This window comes from Lactuca serriola, chromosome 7 (genome assembly GCF_051521515.1).
Source record: "Lactuca serriola cultivar US96UC23 chromosome 7, Lser_US96UC23_V15, whole genome shotgun sequence".
Classification (NCBI taxonomy): Eukaryota; Viridiplantae; Streptophyta; class Magnoliopsida; order Asterales; family Asteraceae; genus Lactuca; species Lactuca serriola.
In genome coordinates this window covers 103931253-103953983 of record NC_136414.1, presented here as the reverse complement: position 1 = coordinate 103953983, position 22731 = coordinate 103931253, and the positions used below count along the sequence as shown (strand labels likewise).

Sequence of the window (22731 nt, the reverse complement as noted above, 5' to 3'; positions counted from 1 at the left end):
GTATAAGGGTGTATTTTACACTTTTAAAATACTAGGTTGTCTAATTTAATACATTACACTTTTAATTTAATTAAATGTAAACCATATCACTATGGATTTATTAACTATCTTTTAATTATACACTTAATTAATTTAATAAAACCATAAGGGTGCAATTTGAACTTTTTCAAAAATTTGGGTTTTAGAATTTAAAATTTCAAAAATTATACTTTTAATCAAACAATTTTAAATTCCAAAACTGAGGGCAAGTATTGAAACATTTCAAAACATTAGGGATTATAATTTAAATATTTCAAAATTAAACTTTTAATCAAAATTTTAAATTCTAAAACTTGAGAGAAAGTTTTGAAACTTTTCTAAACATTATCAAGAATATTCTAGATCAACAATTCAAATAAGGCAATTAACAATTAATTATGGTTATCTAATTTTGACCTAGTCCAATTACTTTCAAGATAATTTACCAAATAACTTAAATAATTAAACATTATCTTATAAGGCAACAAATATTTGATTAATTGGCAATTATCTACTATTTTGGCAAGGATAATCACCCAATATCATAAAAATCTGAATCTTATCAATAAAAATCATTTTGGTAATTATCCCACAGAAAAAGAGCATAAAATCCCGATATTCCCTTTGTCTGACCCCGGGACTCGCCGAGTCAAGGACTGGACTCGCCGAGTCGACCTGGCTCGCCGAGTTCATCCACTGAATCGCCGAGTCAGTCAGGAAAAAAAATTCGATTTTCAGGCCAAAAACGATCAAATATGAATTTAATTTATTAACAAACAGCCCTAGACTCTGATACCACTGATGGTTTTTGAACACTACATCATTCCTATGGTGTACTTGCAAACCCTAAAGCTTTGGATCTAGTTTGTCTAATGAACATGCAATAATCATCCAAATCAATAAACCCTAGATCTATCATGCTATGAACTGAATTAAGGGTTTAGAAATTACCTTTGATTGTTATGTAGTAATAACAATCTATTCCTCCTTGTAATTAGCTTTTGAAAGCTTAGTGTCACAAATGTCACACCTCTAATGGCTCACAAACACCAAGAGCATGAGGATGAAGAAGGAGAAGAGGAGAGGCACCCAAAAACGTCCAGAAACCCTAAGGAAACTCTTAGCCACGTTTTTGGTGCCCTAGGGGTCCTTATATATAGTTAGGATATTAGGGTTATCTAACAAGGAAACCCTAATTTGACTGCTTAGGCCCTAAACAACCCATAGACGCCCTCCTTAGAGGCCTTGGACGATTTCTAATGGGTTTCCACATAGAATTCGTCCACTCCTCTAATATGGAGTCCATTAGCCTTGTATTCAACTATCACACAATTGATAGTTCTAGTCCCCTAAGTTTAATTAATCTCTTTTAGCCACAAAATTAACTCTCAATTAATTATTGACTAATATTAATTAAACAATATGATTTCTCCATTTATATATTATTCTCATAATATATTAATAAATCATAATTAATCCCCTCTCTCCATAATTCATCCTATCAAGTTGCTTTGGTGAAGGCAACCCAAAAGGACCATGCACCATCGGGTCAAGTACATACCAAAATAGTTATGGACTTAAACGCTAATCCAACAATGATTACGTATCTTCGAAGGCCAAGTAAGCTTTTTCATATAGTTTCTCTCTTTAAGTGTTTTCAGATCTTTCCAAGAGATGTTCGAGTTGTGACGGGTAATGTAAGAAATAACTATGTAATTGCACATATTTTTGTATTATAGGCTTCCAAAATCTTAGTTTTACTTGTTTTTTTCATAACATTGCACATTTGATTTATTTTTTTCTAGTAAAGGAATGGCGCATCGAAAAACCTAACTAATTATGGCATTTTACTAGGAATGTGTGATATCCCTTTAATCTCAAAACTATAAGTATCTAAATCCCTAAAGTAAATGACTTTAGATCTAAAAACTTGTTTGAGTTTTAGTTAGTAATAGAATTCTTCAAATATATTTCATCACTGTATTAAAATGTCGCTCCAAGTACTTTATATTTGGAAAATGAAAAATTCATTATGAAGTTGTTCAAAGTCTTAATTTTTATATTTTATGTGTCCAAAGAAGAAACCCATCTAGAGAAATAAAAGACACGGAAGCATAAGACGTGACGAAAAAATGCTACCAATCTACATTATCAGGCCCGGCCCAAGGGCATGGCGAGCCGGGCCAAGGCCCAGGGCAGCAATGGACATGAGGGCGTCATATTTTGTTTTGGTCTTATGGGTAGACATCTTATTTTGGCTCAAAAAATATGATGAGTTAACTAAGGCACGATTTTGAGGTTCTAAGCATGCAACGGGAAAAAAAGCACGCCTCAATATTTTGATAAATGTACCTCGCACTTATAAATCAAAGATTCAGTGAGAACCGAAGAAGATGAGGAGACGGTGGAGCAATATTTAATCACAAAGACAGATATGGCAGCTTCGAAGATGAGGATCCAGTTGATAATCATGGCTTGAGAGTTAAGAAGGCAGCAACAACCTTACACGATGAGAGAATGCCTCATAAAAGATGGATGCACAAAATCCCTACCTATATCGATCAATCCAATCAATCAGAAATGGTAACTTGTTGATTTTTTAAATGGAAGTGTATAAATTCGCCCGTGTATGATTCTATCTGTAAGCTTCTTAATCACTAGTGAATCAGTGAACCTTTTTTTTCAATTCGAATTCTCAATATCTATATTGATTTTCACCATATTAATTGGTAAGTTAGAAACTTAGAATCAATTTTTGTTAATATCTAAATGTGGGCAATTCGAATTAAATCACTAAATTGCTAATTTGTTTCTGAGTTGATTAATTTCATTTTAGTAGTTGCTAAATATTTGTTTCTATAATTTAAAAAGAAGAATCTAAAATTATTGATAAATTAATATTTTTTTAGTTTGGAATTGCTAATTTGATTTTAATTACAGTTTATTAGAGTTAACTGAGAAATTTTGTTTTGAAATATTTATGGTGTTTTCTTGATTTGAATCTTGTAGTCAAAATGAGATGGATTTAGATATCAATGGAGAATAAGCATCGGATGGTTGATCAATGCACAATACAAATAAACTTTTCTATTTGTTATTCTTTATAAGGTTTATATATTATTTCATAATCTTTCTTCAAATTTTGGCGATTGTTAGTTTGTTGGTATATACTATTTTTTTCATTCCATTTATGAAATGGTTGAAGTTGGGCTACTAAGTATTATTTTGTTTGGGATTCCTTGGGATCGGTTGTTTTTTGTTATTCTCTAAGTCCTAGATGTGTTTGTTTTTTTTTATATAATATAGTTACTAATTTAGCTTATCTTCTAGGTTTTTGTTGGTTATATTATATTGTACTCCCTCCATCTCAAAATTATAGTCCATCTTTCCTTTTTGGTTTGTCCCAAAATAATAGTCCACTTCTAAAAATAAATAACATTTTTACCAAAATACTCCCTCATTATTACTTAACCAACTAAGTATTTAATGGAACATTAAATACAAAGTAAGGACAAAACTGTCATTTTATTATATAAAGTTAGTGGTAAATAATTGTTTTCTTAATTTGTGTGTTTTTTGTCTGTGGACAATAATATTTGGACGGAGGGAGTAATATAATCAAAAACTTTGTATCAGCTAATTTTCTGCTGGTAATTTTTTATTGTTTATTAAAGTTTATAGTTCACAAAAAAAAAGGAAGAACTGAATTTTTTTTCTAAGAATTAAAGATTTACTAGATTGTTGCATTTGATTACAGTTTGATGAGTGTTAAAGTGTAAGTGTTATCTGCAAGATTTAGTTTTATATGGATATATGGATCAAGGCTTTATAAAATATATTATATTTTAGTATTATAAAAATGAAGTTGTATATAGATAATATGTGCAATGAGTAATGTATATCTTTTAGTCTTTTTGCCCGGGGCATGAAAAACCAATGGATAGATAAGGGCATTTTTTAGTCTTTTCGTCCGGGGCATGAGAAACCAATGGACCGGGCCATGTACATTATTAAAATAAAAAAATTACCATTTCTGGAATTTATAGTTTTAATTTTTATCTACATATTGCCAAAAATTTATATATATTTATGTAAATTTGATTTTTTTTTCCAATAATATAAAACCATTGTACATAGCCACTTTAAAAGATTATTGTCACTAAAAGATATATAACAGTCACTATAAGAAATAATTATGTGTTGGAATGAAAACAAACGTCATGGTACGTAATAAAAAATTCATGTGACTAGAGAGTAAACGTCAGTCACGACGACTGATGAAATTTTGCGTCCATAAAATACATATGGCCACAGTTTATTTAATTCTAAATGTCCAAAATATAATTAATAGCCACATTGAATGATATACGTGTTTAAGAAAGATAGCAAATTTTCAGGTGAAAACAAGTTTATGCGGTTAAAAGGTAAAAATAACTATGATTGAAAAAACAGAAAGTAAATTGTTTATTATTTTGATGCCTACAAATATTCATATCTATTCAAATTACTAGGTTAAAATCCGTGGAACCCACGAATGTTGATTTTGAATTGAATTTAAAAATCAATTATTTAATAAAATAATATTTCATTAATTCTGATAACTTATGAATTGTAATATTGCATTTTTCAATAAATTTTTTTATTTGTAAGTATTTAATTACAAAGTAAATGGGAAGTATTTAATTAGGAATGAAGATTTTTGAAAACTTTTATTTTTGATGCATGATTCTTGTTGGACATATGCAGATGATGCATTACCAATATGTGTAATGAAATTAACATAAAATACAACAATACGTAATTATAAAAAAATACAGTAATACGATGGATTAAGTGTGATTTGTTAAAAATGAATAAAATATGCTACAAAAAAGTTGGCTACAAATTTCGAAAAACTTCCTTCTAAACAACAGTTGAAGTTTTATTTGTGAGTTTGTCATCTTTATCTAAAATTAATAATTTTAATCATTCTCTGCTCTGAACTCTAGATAAGGCAACATACAATTGTCCATGTGAAAAAACTGGATCTTTCAGAAACAAACCAACCTTTGATAACGATTGTCTTTGACTTTTATTAATAATCATTGCAAAACATACGACCAAAGGAAACTGTCTTCTTGTGAATTTGAAGAGAATCTTTTTTTCTGATGGAGTTAAAGTCATTCTTGGAATAAAAGCCCGATTTCCAATATTAGTTACAGTTATTATACGTGCCTCAATAACACGTTTGCCCAATGATAACGTCTGTAGTCTTGTGCCATTACATAAGCCGTTTTTCTGATCAATATTTCTCAATAACATTACTGGAACACCAATTTTTAAAACTAACTTATGATTTGGTAAACCGGATACTTTGAGACCATTTAATACATCAGGAGAGTGTAAATTTGCATCAAATTGATCATGGAGAAATTCAGATTCACATATGTTGTCTGAATTTTTTTATTATATAGATTAAAAAATATTAGATGTTAACAAAATAAAAAGCAATGTATTTCAGATTGAAAATCTTTATCTAAAATTAATAACTTTAATCATTATCTGCTATTTATTCTAGATAAAACAACATATAACTTACAGCATTTCGTAAAAACAAATCAACCTTTGACAATGATTGACATTGACTTTTATTTATGATAATAGCAAAACAAACAACCATAAGAAATTTTGACGTCTAAAAGTTGTAAAGACAATCTTCAAATAAAAATTTGATATCGATATTGCTTCCAGTATGACGAGTGATATTATCCTCCGCGTTGTTTATAGTGTAACGACCGAAAAATTCCAACCAATTTAAATTTTTCAAAAACAACCCGATTCCATTAAAGTTATTACAAAAAGGTTTTCAATACAATTTATTTAAAGTATTCCCAGAATCACATCACATATAAACATGAGGAGCGGTACGATCACGCCTTCGCCTTGCCACGGTCTCCTGAAGAACCTGAAAAACATAAAACCACAACTGTAAGCCCGAAAGCTTAGTGAGATATCCCCAAAATACCAACCACATATACCATACACACAAAACATGCCATAACATATCCGATCACCGAACAACCATGCATTTCGGGTCTACTGTGTGACTGGTCCGCCGCACCGGCCAACAGTCCACCTGGTCCACCCTCCGAGTCTAGCCATATACATCGAGTCTGCAGAGTGATTGGTCCGCTCGCACCGGGCCTTCAATCCACCCGGTCCACTCTCCGAGTCTACAGTATGACTGGTCCGCCCGCACCGGGCCTTCAGTCGGCCTGGTCCACTCTCCGAGCCTCGGCACGTCTGGTCCGCCCTCTTGGGGCCTACAGCCTATTCGGACCGCTCGCTGGGCCTTCGGGACAACCGGTCCGCCCTGGGTATCTTGGCCTACAGCACAAAGCAGGACCCGCCTCAACCCAACTCCATTCCAAACAACCATGTGCACATAAACATACAATCATATAACAATTCACAATTAACAAACCGATCAACATATCACATAACATATCATCATCCTAACCAGGATACCGACCTAACAGGTCACTAGCATAGCATCACCCTACATCTCAGAATACCGATCTCAACCAGGTCTCTAACATATACCATCCTAGTTACCAGGATGCAACATATCAAAGCAATAACATACAACAAATACCCGGATCTCAATCCGATAAAGGGCCGGCCTTGGTGCCTTAGACCCTGTTGATATAGTGAGGATAACTCACCTCGAAACTACCGACTGAACAGATAACCCAAGCTGCTCCGATCACTGATACGATCTCCACCACTAGACAACCACCAAGGCACTGAACTCAAAACATATCTAACAATTACCAAAATGCCCCTGGAAATCACTGGTCGACCCTTGGTCAAAGTCAAAGTCAAAGTCAACCCCTGACTGACTCTACTCGCCGAGTCAACCTGATGACTCGCCGAGTCCCCATGCTCAGAATTTCCCCAATCCGCGACTCAACTCGCCGAGTCACCCCGAGACTCGCCGAGTCCAACAACTCTGAGTCCACTCGCACATAACACACCGAGTCATCCCTTGACTCACCGATTCTCGGCTCAACCAGAAAAGATTGGGACTCTTCGACAAGACTCGCCGAGTCCAAGAACAGACTCGCCGAGTCTAAGGCTATCTTCAACCTACTCGCCGAGTTGTTCTTCCAACTCGCCGAGTTCCAGGCCATCTTCATCAAACTCGCCGAGTTGTTCTTCCAACACGCCGAGTTCCAGCCTATCTTCAAGCAACTCACCGAGCCCACCCATGTGACTCGCCGAGTTCCACCGGGTCTGAATCCATACAGAGGCTTTCCAAGCCATGCAGATGATCCAAACCATAGATCTACCCTTCCTAAGGCCATCGATCACGTAAAGTGGCAAACTTTACGTGAATCCAAGGAGGTCTAGGCATTTTCACTCTAGGGTTTGGGTTTGGGACAAGATAGCTCCATCAATCACCCACAAACAGGGACTTTCATGCATTCCAACCCTTCTCCATTCCAGATATGAGGTAACAACCTCAGATCTAACCTCTAAACTCCAATACATCAAAAGATAAGATCTCTAACACCTCCAAAAATGATGAATCAAGATAAAAGCAGCTCAAACAATGAAATAATACCTCAAAAGGAAGCTCCAAGAGAAGATTAACCCGAATCCTTGCAAAGCCCTTTGATCCAAGCCTCTTCTCCTTCAAGATTTCTTCAACAACCACCTCTCCAAGCCTCCAAATGCACTTTGATCCTCTCACACACAATAACTAGGGTTTCTGGACTTATCAGAGAGCAGAGAGGCTGGGGGAAAGGATGTTATGTTCTTTATATAGGGCTCATCCTCCGGATTAAGGGTTTTCTACACTCAGCTTACTCGCCGAGTCCATCCACTGACTTGCCGAGTCGGCCACTTAACACGCGACCAAGTCGCGACCCTACTCGCCGAGTCCACACATGGACTCGCCGAGTTTCCCCCTTCCAAAATTACTCTTTAGCCCTTCAACTTAATTCTTGATATTCTGGGATGTTACATATAAAATCTGCAAAAAAGGACTACTTACTTAAACAAAAAGAAGATAAAATTAAAATGTATTATTTTGAGATTTTTTTTAAGGAAGTGTTCAATTGAACTAAATAGCTTATATGTCGGTAATGAAAGTTTAATGAAATAAAATAATGAACGTTAAACAAAAAACTACATTTTAAAATATATGATTCATATTAATATTATAATTTATAAATAGTATGTTATAAAGTGATTGTGATTGTTTATTTCAACTAAGGAGTTTGTATTTATTATAAATTAAATATAACGATTAAAAAATTTCGATTGTTTTTGTAGCATGTAAAAGTACATATTTACATTTATAAATATGTATTTAGGATAATTTTTGTGTTTTTATTTTACAATACAAAGTATATTTTGTTACAATTGATATTATTTTTGCCCATGTAATAATTTTAAAAAATACCAAACATTGTATACGTTGTATCCACTGTTAATGAACTTGTGTATCATATAAATTTTGTACATTAATATTCATATTTACAAAATGTTTTTGTTAAATGAATGTTATAAACCTATCTATGATTTAAAAATACAATATATAATTTTTAAACATGATTTCAAGAAAATAAGAGAACGAAATCAGTTGGTATTATTTTAAAGTATGGGGACTAAATTAAAATTTTATCTTATTCTTGAAAAGAATCACATATCAGAACATGGAATAGAGATGGAATAGAGAAAAAGGGGAAATACCTTCACAATCCACACGATGGAAGTTCTTGTGCAGCTTTGGAAGAAAAATGGTCAAAGGAGGTTCGATTTGCTGCGATTTCAAAAAGAAAGTGAGGAATTTCTGGCTAATATTGAACCGACTATGCGATTTTAATTGGTAAGTAATTAGGGCTTTTTTTAGGAAGCTGCAAATTGTTTGCAATCAGGTCGAATACTTTCTACCGGTTCAATCTTCGTATATAACATTTGATTGTAGTGAATAAACAAATCCTGAATTTTTCTCTATATATCCTGAAAAAAACTTAGTTCCAGCTAGTGTAAATGAATTTTCAGATTTGAGATTTCCCGCTTGGTTTGATTAAATCACGATTCAATTAAATGATTATAATTTGTTGCTTAACCACTTACACTATCAATCTCAAATACTTTGAATGTAAGGTTGGGCAAGCAAATTGATTTTGATTATGATTAGGTTTATATATCAAACAGACTAAGAAAAATGTAACTTTTTTATGGGGTTTGTTTTTTTCACAAAATTAAACTGTGTACATTCCATTTAAAAGAAAACTTGTATCATTAACAAAACTGTGACAAAAGAACTAAATAGGGGAAATATAGTAATTTGGTAGAAAACATATCAAGAAGATATACTACACACATTCAAAGTTACATTTATTTCAAGCAATCGAAATTGACACTCATCCTCCTGTCTCATTGTTTAAGAAAGATGCAAATTACATAATAATAATCCATAACTGCAAATGATCAGTTTTTATTAGGATGTTTGAGAAATAAATCTTGAAAGAAGTACCACTATATTGCTCACTGACTTTTAGCAATTTACTTTCCAAGATCTAATAAAATGCTCTTATTTTTTAAAATATTATAAATTAGCAACTTACTTTTGTTTTATACACTTACAAAGTAAAATGTTATATAGACTTAAAGTTAGAAAGTACAATGCGTTTTAAGGCATCTACCATCCAATGGTGTAAAAATGCTCAAATAGCAATGTGTGTATATGTATAAAAAAGTTACAGGAATGGTCTGTCAAAAAAATGAACAAAAATAGTTCCTGAATTAAAGGTTTAAAGCAAATGTATAATTTTTTTTCCCACAAATTATACAAAAAATAAAGAATTTTAGGTTCTTATTGTTTGATTTTATGTCATTAATTGTTAACCATTATGTTGTTTTTTTAAAAAAAGACCGTTATACCCCTGTGACATCCCATTTCACTTCCATCCAACCCTAGTGAATTCAAATGTACAATCTTTTAACCTTTTTTTTGCATTTACCAGTGTTCTGCATTTTCCCTAAATTAACCTTTTAACCTTTTTATACAAATGTACAATCTTTTAATCTTTTAACCTTTTTATACAGTTTGAAAAAAGATGGCATTTTCCCTAAATTAAAAATCACACAAAAACAATATATTTAACATTTAGATATATTTAAATATAAAATTAACATGAAAACGACAATTATACCGACAATGCCCCTGCAACTTACTAATAGATAACATAACAATTAGTAATGGTAATGTAGATATCTTGAATTTGTACTGCTAAATGCTCATTTATTCATCTACATTCATACGTAAATAGACAAAGTAATAATAATTGACATCATAAATTAGGTTTACAGTAACAGCAAATCAAAGTAAATGTAACAGCAAAACAAAAAAAACATACTGTAATAGTTAAAGCTTCAGATCTGAAGAAGACTATTTTTTTTAAAGAAAATCAAGTTCTCATGTTCATTAGTTTTTTCGTCCTTTTAACTGAAAAGGTAGAAGAAGAAGATGATTAAGAAGAATTAGGAAAAAGAAGAAGAAGAAGATCACTCATATAATGACAGCATGATAGAAACTAATAAATCAGACCATGAAGAGCATAGAAATATTAGTAATCCTGATATTTGAATACACTAACCTGATATTTGATTATTGAAGCGTTGCAGAATCAAGAAGAATGAAGAAGAATACGTTTGCAAAGATTTCTATGGAGCAGAATTTCTATGTAGCAGAATGGTAAAAACAAAAGAACCGTATAAATGGTATTTACGTTTGCAAAGATTTCTATAAATCAAGAAGAATACGTTTGCAAAGAAGAATACTACAGATTTTTAGGGATTTAATGATTGCAAATTATTTAATTTGCAATCAAAATAAACAAACTTTCAAATTTAATCGGGAATTTCGAATCTGAATTTTGATTAACCTATTTTTTCAAATTATTTCCATAACTTTTATTCATTTAAAATTATTGGTTGAATATTTTGAATGCAGTTGTTTGCTCAATTTTCCGGATTTATTGCATCAGTTTGAAGTTTGATTTCATTTGGATTGAATGACATTTACGTAAATATAGATGAATAAATGAACGGGAAACTCGATTTTGGGGGTTTTATAGATTGACACGTGGCAGACTTGTACTTATTTATTAGGATTAGGATTACAAATATCAGTATTCTATATATTTTTAACTGTCTAATTAAGAGTATATTAGGAATATATCAAATCAAATTAAATTGAATGATGGAATGATAATACGTGTCATAATGTTAGTGGGTAGAAATATATTTGTAGGCATAAAAAGTAGGAGACATTTTAATTTCTCTAGAAAAAATATGTTTCTTATTGTGTCTAATTATTTTATGGGCATGTTTTAATTTAGTATTTGTTATTGAAAGTCAAACAATAAAAGTTAAACAATAACATAATTGAAAAATATATATGTGTATTTATTGTGTGACAACCCGAAATTTATTCCGTCATTTTAACCCCTTTTTCCGTTAATAAGTCTCGCTTTATTAAATTGTCCGTTAACCTTTTGGATTGGTTAATTAATTTGGGACTTTTTAAAAGGACTTAGTAAAGGTTGAAACAAATTAGAAACACTCTCAATAATCCCTTGAAAAGTTTTAGTTTCAACCAAGTCAAAATGCGACCATTTAATCGGGTGCGACCAAAAGCCCCGTTTAACGTCAGTATCGGGTAGATTTCCACCGAGCCACTAACTCAAACCCCTATATAAGGGTGAGTGGAGTCCATTTGAGACTTTCCACTCTCCCTCTACACTCTCTCCCTACAACTTGCTTTCGATCTAAAACGCCCGTTTCGAGCCCCAAACTAGTAAGTAATCTATCCTAACTTGTTGTGTAGCTTAGTTAACATGCAAATTTGTGTTGAAGACATCAAATAGGGGCCAAATCATGTGTTTACGGCCCAAGAACACCCTTGGACCGTAAACACCCATAAGTGGGGTTTTTAAGCCCCAAAACCCTTCCAAATCACCCCTAGGGCTTAGATATGACTCGTGGACTTACACCTTCGAGCTTAGAACACCAAAACCTTATGATATGGAGAGTAAACATGAGTTTACGGCCCAAGAACACTCTTGGACCGTAAACCCCTCTTCAAGGGCCGTGAACACCTTTTAAGGTGTTAGAATTGCCCTCAAACACCTCCTATGGCTTGGGAAAATGTCTAGAAGAAACCCCCATTGAAGTAAAGGCATTAAACATCAAAGAAACCAAGGACATAGGAGTTTACGGCCGTAAACCCCCCTAGGATTGGTCCATGGGCCGTAAACTCCCAAAAAGTAACCAAATGATGCCCTAACTTCTTCATTTGACTTGGAAAAATGCATAGAACTTTATTCCCTACCATTTAAGACACCAAAGGATAGAGCATGTAAGAGTTTACGATCGTAAAATCCTTGTTCAGGGCCGTGAACTCCTTAAATGGTCCATTTGGAGCCTTAAACCCCTTCATATGCCTTATATTTGGACCTAGCCTAATTCTACGAGTGAGATAAGACCTTAAAGCATCCTAGAACACCCCCACCATGAGTTTACGGCTGTAAACTCATGGGGATATGGTCTTAGGGCCGTAAACTCTATAAAGAGTTTACTCTTGAAGAGTAAACTCCCTATCTAGGCCATACACTCCCCTATTTGCAACCCAATAGCCTCCTAGCACTTGACCAAAGTGTTTTCCGCACATTAGGATGCGTTTACGTGTTTAATTAGTATTTACTAATTGTATGTAAACATATGTCATCATATGTTAATAGGTCACTAAGTGTGTTCAAGTCTTCACTTGACACCGAGCACCCAACCAGCACCTCCGTCCGATCCACTTACAACAGGTGAGTTCATACCCCTGAATTAACCTTTTAAATGTTTTTACATGCTTTTATGGGGGGGGGGGGGGCAATACAAGTTAAAACATGCTAGTTATCATATTAATCATATGTGATTGATAACCCGCATGCAAAAGGATTTATCACACTTTCAACTGTTTTACCAAGTATAATACTATAGGTGGTTTTTCCAAAACGTGTTTACTTGTTTAAATCTTTTCTCAAATTGTCTCTCGGGCGGTATGTTTTACTTCAAAACCAGTTACAATAGTATTTTAAACAAAGGTTTTCTTTACTTATATTGTTTTATCAAAATTATATTCAAAACTTGTTTATGAAAGGTTTTCAAAGGATTTCCAAAGGTCGTCAAGCTTATTTTACAAAAGGATATCAAGTCACGATTTTCTTAAGTATAAAGATTTTCCAAAGTTTCTGTCAAAGTTTTCTTCTATGCTTCTACGCTTCTACTTCGTTAAATGCATGCCTGTACTTGTATAGTTATATAAATAATGTTTAAAGGACTTAGGAAGGCTAGTTCGCCCTATTTCCTTTTCCTCGTTGGGATGTGGTCTGGTGGGTATCAGATATCCGTCCGAAGGTCGTTTAAACATTAATTATATAACATGTATACATGTATAAACATAAAGGTTTACATCGACCAGTTCATTTCCCTTGGGTAGAAAGGGCATCCTTCCATTCATCATTCATAGATCAGAGACACTAGTAACTATTATAGGAATAGTTAGGACCCTCTATTTACTCTTTCTAGTACGAGAATTCCAAAAGAGTCCGTTCATTCGTGAGTCAACATCATTATTCCAGTACTACCAATAGAATTCAGAATCCGAGATGCATCTTCAAGACACGGATCTCCCCGTTGTCGAGTTGGTAACCAGAGTCTCCTGTAGGGAGATCGGGCATTGTGTGTATAGATCTATACGGTACTGACACTCCCGCACCCTGACTGCTAGCTACAGTCCACGGCCTACCAAGCCAAGGGGTGACAAATGTCATAATTATTCCGACGCTTGCAGGGCGTCAAGTTCTCTAGTGTCAATCAGTATGGTTATGAGTATCTCCATGTTTACCTTATAATTCATGGCCTTAAGGTAACGAGAATCTAACACTATATTCTTGAAACAACCCACTTAGGATTTTCCCTTTGTTTTAGACCTTGCTAGCTGTATCTTTCATTTGATACTGTCTGGGGTCTGTGTTTCTTGGTTTTAGACCTTGCTAGCTGTATCTTTCATTTGATACTATCTGGGGTCTGTGTTTCTTTGTTTTAGACCTTGCTAGCCGTATCGTTCATTCGATACCGTCTGGGTCTGTGTTTCCTTTTGTTAGACTGAGCCAGGCGTATCATTCATTTGATACTCTCCTGGAGTCTATGATTTCTTTTGCCTTGGTCATCAGTATTTCTGCTAAGGCATATGTTATTTTCCACTAGCATTTTACTAGTGATAGTCTCCTACTTTCTTTAAAGTCAAATACCGTATTTTGGTAATGATAGTATTTTAGGGAAAATTTCTCTTTAAAACATAACACTGTCGAGTTGGTGGTTGTCGAGGCCAACACAAATAATAACCCTAAATATTACACACTAAAATAGTGTATAGTGGTAAAGGGATCTAATCCACGGAGATTGGTTCAATTTATAACTCTATGAAAAATCTCTTTGTAAAAATACTTGTAAAATGACAATAAAAATAAAATGGGGGGTTTTGGTGTTTTGAAATACTTGAAACAAACTAGAATTAACTATGATTTAAATAGACAAATGCAACAAAAATAAGAGTTTGATGTAAAATCAATAAGGGAGAGATGGTTGACTTAAAGTTTCCTCACTTTGACTTTTGATGAACATATCATTAGAATCCAATGGTGCAATACTTTGATTTAAATCCTTAATTTGGCTATAGTAATCCAAGGAGCTTGAGATTACCTAGACTTTTCTTAATTGTTGAAATGGCTAGAGAAGCTCATAACAATTTCCTTAGTCAAAGTCACTAATTCCAAATAGCATGTAATTAGTGAAAGTCAACTAGCATTAAGAACCAAAAAGTCACCAAATCCAAGAGGAGTCAAATGCTTTCACCACCATGTTGGAGGAAATGTTTTTATGATTGTGTGAAGCAAAAACAACACAAAAATCATTTTCGCTTGCTAATTTGAGGATCATTTACTTAATCAAGAAATTAGCCAACTAATCACCACAAACACATTTAAACTCATGAATAAAAATATACTAGTAGTGATAATATGATAAAACACAAAATATTTCCATAAAGATTTAAGAACAAGTTCATGGATTCTTCAACATTCAACAAAAGTTCAAAGGATTCAACAAAAAGTCAACCAAGATTAGTTTAGTCAAGCATGGCTAAACTCAAAGAAACAAAGTTAGAGGAAATTGTACCAAACATTTTACAATAATCAAGAGGTGAAATCAAGATGTTCTTGAGGTGTTCTTGGCCTTCAAAAGCACTCCAAACTCCAGAGAGAACAAGTCAAACTCGGACCTTCAAGATCAGGCTAAAGAGGCACACCCACCTTCCCAATATAGAGCTCTTAGCAAAATCCCGAAATTGCCGTTGTCAGGAATCCACGCGGGCCGCGGGCTCTGACGGGTATTTTGGGCTTCTTCAAGTCTTGGGCCCCCACAGCTAATCCATTGGCCCAGTTCGAGTCCAATCAGCTTCTAGTCCATTTTTCTTCAATATTTCTCCAATTAAAGCCCAATTTGTCTTTCCACATCACTCAAAACTTCCGCAAACTCTTAAACATCGATCTAGCACACTCAAGAATTCTCTCGCGCCCTTTCAAATTTAAAGTTCAAAACTTCTGCGCCTTCAAGCAATCGACAATCCTACTCCTTGGATCACCTCCAAAGCTATCAAGCACAACATCCCCACTGCTCTTCAAGTCCAATCGCCTTCCAAAAGATCCCGCACACTCCCGCTCCTCTAGTTTCCTTAAAATCTGCAATAATGCTCAGGAAACTAGAAAGTACCCGAAATGGTCATAAAAATAACAAAAAGGAAAATATGCATGTAAATTAACTAAAATGCGAATGGAATGCGCTAAAAAAAATATAAAAAGAATTAAATAAAATGAAGCTATCAAATCACCCCAAGCTTAAGTCTTACTTGTCCTCAAGTAAGACAAGACTAAAATGAATTTGGGACGAACTACCCTAGAAATAAAAAGAATGGATAGAACCATGGAACCTGTTCGACGTTAGTCAACATGGTCAGAATTGATCTCGCTGCTATCTCACAACTTTTTCATCCGATGACAATGGAACCATAAACCACAGCCAGGACAACTCCTTTAGGTGAGTAAGGAGGGATAAGCAGTCGCAGCCTCAATGGAACATGCATACAATGAAGAACATCTGTAGTAGGGAGAAAGCAACCGGATGGGCTCGGGTGGAGCTCTTCTTTAAGTGCACACTTTGATCTCACGTCTGCCGGTTTCTCTCATGTGTAACTAGGTTTAATCGCTCGGGTACCATTGTAGGAATCAGTTCACATAGTGTTGGCCCAAACCTTCCGTACTATCCGACTCGACAGTCTCCCTAACATCACCAATTTGCGAGAGAAAAAAAAACAACTCGATCTATATACAATAAAACAGACCTATACAAATGAATATCAAGCACCGGGTGACCAAGATGTTGGGAAATTTGTTCAATAATTGAACCGGCCACCTATCTAAGATAGTTGCAACTGAAAATTTGCATGCTTCTTTTTGCTTTGTTTTTTTTTTGATTTTTTTTAAATACATGAAGGTAATGTATTAACTATCGAAATTTTTAACAAGAAAACCCTTTGACTCAAAATTTGGTTCCCAAAGGTGTGTAAGTGGAATCGAAAGGGTAATGATATAATCCGAATGGCCTAAGTGTGAAAATGACCATGTGTGGAGCATAAAGATGTAATGTAAGCTCCTTTTCAAACTTGTGGTTTTTCAAAGATAATGAAAATGTCCAAATGTGGACTAAAAGACTCTCTAAAATTCTAAGAAAATCGCAAAAAGATATGGTGATGTAAAGAGACCGGATATGGATTCTACTCGGGGACAAGCACCAATGCTTCATCCTAACAGTTCAAACATGATCAAGTGTGATCCTCTCAGCGGTAGTGGCCGCAAGGCTAAGAACATCCATTTCTATAGTATATTCTATAGTTGTTAGTATTGTATGCATAATTTTTCATGAAACTACCTGGCCATGATCACTTACCCCTTTAAGCTACCAGCATCTGATCCCAAGTATGAAATCCCAAACTGCAGCTAGTGGTCCCGGTTCGATGGGTGAGGTAGCAAAAAGATCCTGGACCAATAATGATGCAATAACTGTGAACCTGTTCCATGGCATCCAAGAGAGGTGAGAATAAACAGACAACAAAAATGCAAGAATGTTAATGCCTTAAGCTCAATGTTATGCAAAAATAAAAAGTGGAAAAGAAGAAAATAAAATCTTTTTGAAATTTTATAAATTAAAAAATGAATGCAAATTAACTTAAACTAATATGTTATGCAACCTAGCTAAAGAAAAATGCATGAAAAATTAAAAAGAAAGGGAAATGCCCCACCCCAAGCTTAAGAACAAACATTGTCCTCAATGCTTAAGGAAAGGGCGGAAATGACCTAAATCAGAGGGTTGGGTAGAGCATAAGGGTTTGTAGAGGAGGAAAAATGGTGAATAATGGTGGTGGTCTCGCGGGATTCTGACCGGTAGATCTCCGGGAAATCGAGTTTTTGTGTGGAGCGCGGGCGGGGCGCGGGCCGCGTAGAGGCCGCGTGTAACATTCTTGGTTTCCTCTTGAGTTCACAGAAGGTTCAGAAGAATTTTGGGTCAAAACACGCGGGCCGCGTAAAGGCCACGTGAACTGAAGCTCAAAAAATACTAAGTGTTGAAACCAGCCCCGCGGGCAGCGTGGAACCCGCATGCTGGCCGCGTGAGCTGAACAGGGCTAGAGGTGATTGTTTTACGCGGGCAAGGAATGGGCCGCACCATAAGCCGCACATGACCTTACGCGGGCCTCGTGGATTTTCCCGCGGGCCGCGTGACTTCCTGCACCTTAAAATTTGAAATTTTACAAAAAACTTGATTTTTGGCCTAAATGATTCCCACGAAGTCCCGGTTTCAAAAACACAATAAAAGGTTTGGACCAAAGGTGAGAATAAAGCTTAAAATTTTTCAAAAATGAACATTTTCAAAACAAAAAAATTTTCAAAATCATTTTATTCGGTTTATAAAGACGAAAGCACAATGCTTCCCAAAAATGCCCTTCTTTAACGTCTTTGGCGAGACGCCTCCAAACTTCACTTTAACACTTTGTGGCATCCAAATGGACGAAATCTTGGACATTTGAATCAAAACCTTCATAGAAAGGTTTCAACCGATGTCCATTAACATTGAAAATTTGCCCCGTGTCGACATTTTTTAGTTTCCACACCTCCATTGGGACTCTTTTCTTGTATTTGACTTTTTTTTTACGGGAGAACCATACCGGACATAGACCTTTGATAATAGCAAGCATCCAACCATATTCTTTATTGTACTTGTTTAGTAAGGTGACCAACTCTTCCATCTTTGACATGATGGTCAAGTTGGTGACCGGTTAGGCGTCTTCATTCTCGACATATGTATCCTTTAAAGGGTCTGACATATTTATCATTCCCGGCTCTTGTGGTTCATCTACCACTGGAGTTAGTTTCTCAATGGTAGTGGGTGGCTCAACCTCTCTTTTGTTAACCCCCAACATGTCCTCTATAGTTTCATTGACATCTTTCTCAATTTCTTCTTCCTCCTTGATAGCCTCTTCCACATCTGCTCCTTCTTCCTCTTCTTCACATAACACTCTTGAGCCATCAAAAATTTTCTCATCTTTCAAAGGAATGGCACATGTGCTATGACATGGGCTCTCTTCAGATGGTACTTTGTCTTGAGCTTCCATTATACTTATTGTTTGAGAAAGTTGTGTTATTTGTTTCTCTAAGCTTTTGAGGCTAACTTGCGTTGTTTCCTGGAAATTTTGGGTAGATGTGGCAATGCTCTTCACAATGTCCTCTAAGGACATGCTTGGCATTTTAGGTTGTTGAGAAGGTGGAGGATATGGATGTTTAAACATAACACTGTCGAGTTGGTGGTTGTCGAGGCCAACACAAATAATAATCCTAAATATTACACACTAAAATAGTGTCTAGTGGTAAAGGGATCGAATCCACGGAGATTGGTTCAATTTATAACTCTATGAAAAATCTCTTTGTAAAAATAGTTGTAAAATGACAATAAAAATAAAATGGGGGGTTTTGGTGTTTTGAAATACTTGAAACAAACTAGAATTAACTATGATTTAAATAGACAAATGCAACAAAAATAAGAGTTTGATGTAAAATCAATAAGGGAGAGATGGTTGACTTAAAGTTTCCTCACTTTGACTTTTGATGAACATATCATTAGAATCCAATGGTGCAATACTTTGATTTAAATCCTTAATTTGGCTATAGTAATCCAAGGAGCTTGAGATTACCTAGACTTTTCTTAATTGTTGAAATGGCTAGAGAAGCTCATAACAATTTCCTTAGTCAAAGTCACTAATTCCGAATAGCATGTAATTAGTGAAAGCCAACTAGCATTAAGAACCAAAAAGTCACCAAATCCAAGAGGAGTCAAATGCTTTCACCACCATGTTGGAGGAAATGTTTTTATGATTGTGTGAAGCAAAAACAACACAAAAATCATTTGTTGCTTGCTAATTTGAGGATCATTTACTTAATCAAGAAATTAGCCAACTAATCACCACAAACACATTTAAACTCATGAATAAAAACATACTAGTAGTGATAATATGATAAAACACAAAATATTTCCATAAAGATTTAAGAACAAGTTCATGGATTCTTCAACATTCAACAAAAGTTCAAAGGATTCAACAAAAAGTCAACCAAGATTAGTTTAGTCAAGCATGGCTAAACTCAAAGAAACAAAGTTAGAGGAAATTGTACCAAACATGTTACAGTAATCAAGAGGTGAAATCAAGATGTTCTTGAGGTGTTCTTGGCCTTCAAAAGCATTCCAAACTCCAAAGAGAACAAGTCAAACTCGGACCTTCAAGATTAGGCTAAAGAGGCACACCCACCTTCTCAATATAGAGCTCTTAGCAAAATCCCGAAATTGCCCTTGTCAGGAATCCACGCGGGCCGCGGGGAATCTTAGGCAGGCCGCGGGATCTGACGGGTATTTTGGGCTTCTTCAAGTCTTGGGCCCCCACAGCTAATCCATTGGCCCAGTTCGAGTCCAATCAGCTTCTAGTCCATTTTTCTTCAATATTTCTCCAATTAAAGCCCAATTTGTCTTTCCACATCACTCAAAACTTCCGCAAACTCTTAAACATCGATCTAGCACACTCAAGAATTCTCTCGCGCCCTTTCAAATTTAAAGTTCAAAACTTCTGTGCCTTCAAGCAATCGACAATCCTACTCCCTGGATCACCTCTAAAGCTATCAAGCATGACATCCCCACTGCTCTTCAAGTCCAATCGCCTTCCAAAAGATCCCGCACACTCCCGCTCCTCTAGTTTCCTTAAAATCTGCAATAATGCTCAGGAAACTAGAAAGTACCCGAAATGGTCATAAAAATAACAAAAAGGAAAATATGCATGGAAATTAACTAAAATGCGAATGGAATGCGCTAAAAAACTATAAAAAGAAGTAAATAAAATGAAGCTATCACGAGTTTTGGTAGAAGACTGCTTTAATTGGAAAATATAGGATTTTCTGGAAAGGATGCTAGTACACCGTAGATTCTAAACTACTACTTTTTATAAAGTTATTTTGAATAAAATACTTACTTACACAAATGACACTAAATACTTATGAACTCACCAGCATTTATAAAAATGCTGATACTCGCTTTCAAAATAACTTGTATTCTCATGTCAGCAATAAACAGGTACACCCGGGAGTGTTTGTGAAGCCAGCCTAGAATCGAGCTGCATCTATACTAGTTTCTATGTTATTTTGATGTCTCTATAAAATGTAACTTATGTAAAACTATTACTATTAATGCAATGGTTGTGTACTTTGATTACTATACTGCATATGTTGTGATACTTGACATGACGTCATCCACCCCAGAACGTTTCCGCCGTTTCGGTTTTGGGGTGTGACATATTGGTTGTAAACGTGTGTACATCAGTTCTCATGAATCGATTTTTGTTTGTTTTAATCCAAGATCATATTTTTCATCGATTTTCTCATTTGTATTCTTACAATCGATTTGATTTCATGCTTATTAATTTGATTCGTGTTAAACTTGAAAAATTCTGATGATCTGTGAATGAAATCGATCTTTGGAAAATCGATTGGGTGTTTGTTGAATGCAAACTTTGAAGACTTATGATAAACAGATGACGAATGGATGAATTGGATTGAATCTCGATTTGGATGGTCAAACCAGAAAAGTCAAAATTAAAACCATTTGAAATTGGGATGATGTAATCGATGTGGAAGTGTTCGGTAATAGAACCATATTATGAATTATTGTCGAGTCAGAATTTATTTTGGAATCAGAAGTTGTTTCTAATTCTGAATTTGGAATTCATTGTGTTCGGAATTGATTTGAAGACTGTTCACAACTGGAAGAACTCGATCTCGGAATTGGAACTAATACCCGTTCTCGGAATTCGGTTTCGAAATTGTGATGGTGGTTGGTATCGAATTTAGAACCATTTTCGGCGTTACTGTCTGCTTGGAATCGAAATTATGAATGGGCTCGGAATCGTAACTCACATCTACTATCGGAAAAGATCGTGTGCTCGGAACGTTAGGGTTGATAGGAGTTCGGAATTTTGTTTGATCTCGGATTCGGTCTTCATATTACGAGTGGATTTAGGGGGTGTTTGGATAAATACTTTTTAACTTATTTGCTTATTGCTTATTTGCTTATTGTGGTGGGAATAAACATTTTCTTTAAAATGTGTTTGGATTAGCTTATTGCGGTGGGAATAAGCAATAAGCATTTGAAGTGTTTGGCAAAGAAAACAGCTTATATGAGTAAAATGATCAATAAGCAATAAGCATCTCCCCTTGCTTATTAAAATCAATTTATTTAGCTTATTCCTACCGCAACAAGCTGATTTTTAAAGACTCCTATCCAAACACTTAAATTTGCTTATTGCGGTGGGATTAAGCAATATGCAATAAGCAATAAGCAACCTATTTTTTTCCTATCCAAACACCCCCTTAGAATCGATTTTCATGATTACGAGTTGCTGTGTTCGTTTAATCAGAACAAATGGGAAAATGATGAAGTTTTAACATTTCCGAAATTGTTACAAATAAAGGGGAAAATGATGAAGTTTTAACATTTCAGTCCCCTGACTTTCAGCACAGTGACAGTTTCAGTCCAATATTCCAAAATGCTTACAAATTTAAGGGCTGATGAACAAATTTGGATTTTTCATGAACAGATTTTTTCGTGAACAATACACATGAGATTCCAACAAGTCTTGGCGGTTCGGAAGGTTGTATTTCATAAGAACGTCAAAATTTTCCGACTATTTCGGATTTTAAACTTCATTGTTTATTCCATTTTGTCATGGGGAGCATAACAATTGTTTACCCAATTCAAGATCATTCTCATGACCATTTGGAGGTTTTATAATCACATTTTTTATTATAAAAAGGGGGAGAATTTTATATGGTCATTCGAAATTGGATTGTAACTTTTCAAATTTGAAGATTTTTTTATGAAGGTTATGGTAGCGATATGAAGGTAGCTTTTACAAAGAAGTTCTCGTTGAACTCTTCTAAAGCTTTTACAAAGAAGTAGCGT

The 22731-nt window shown here is 34.8% G+C and overlaps 1 long non-coding RNA gene across 1 annotated transcript; it reads left to right on the top strand.

Annotated features, from left to right (window-relative positions):
• Positions 1-8683: 8683 nt before the first annotated feature.
• LOC145062162 (uncharacterized) lies at positions 8684-10957 on the top strand. Its single transcript, XR_013687462.1, has 2 exons — positions 8684-8893; positions 10691-10957. It is a non-coding gene; the product is annotated as an uncharacterized LOC145062162 (long non-coding RNA).
• The last annotated feature ends 11774 nt before the right edge of the window (positions 10958-22731 follow it).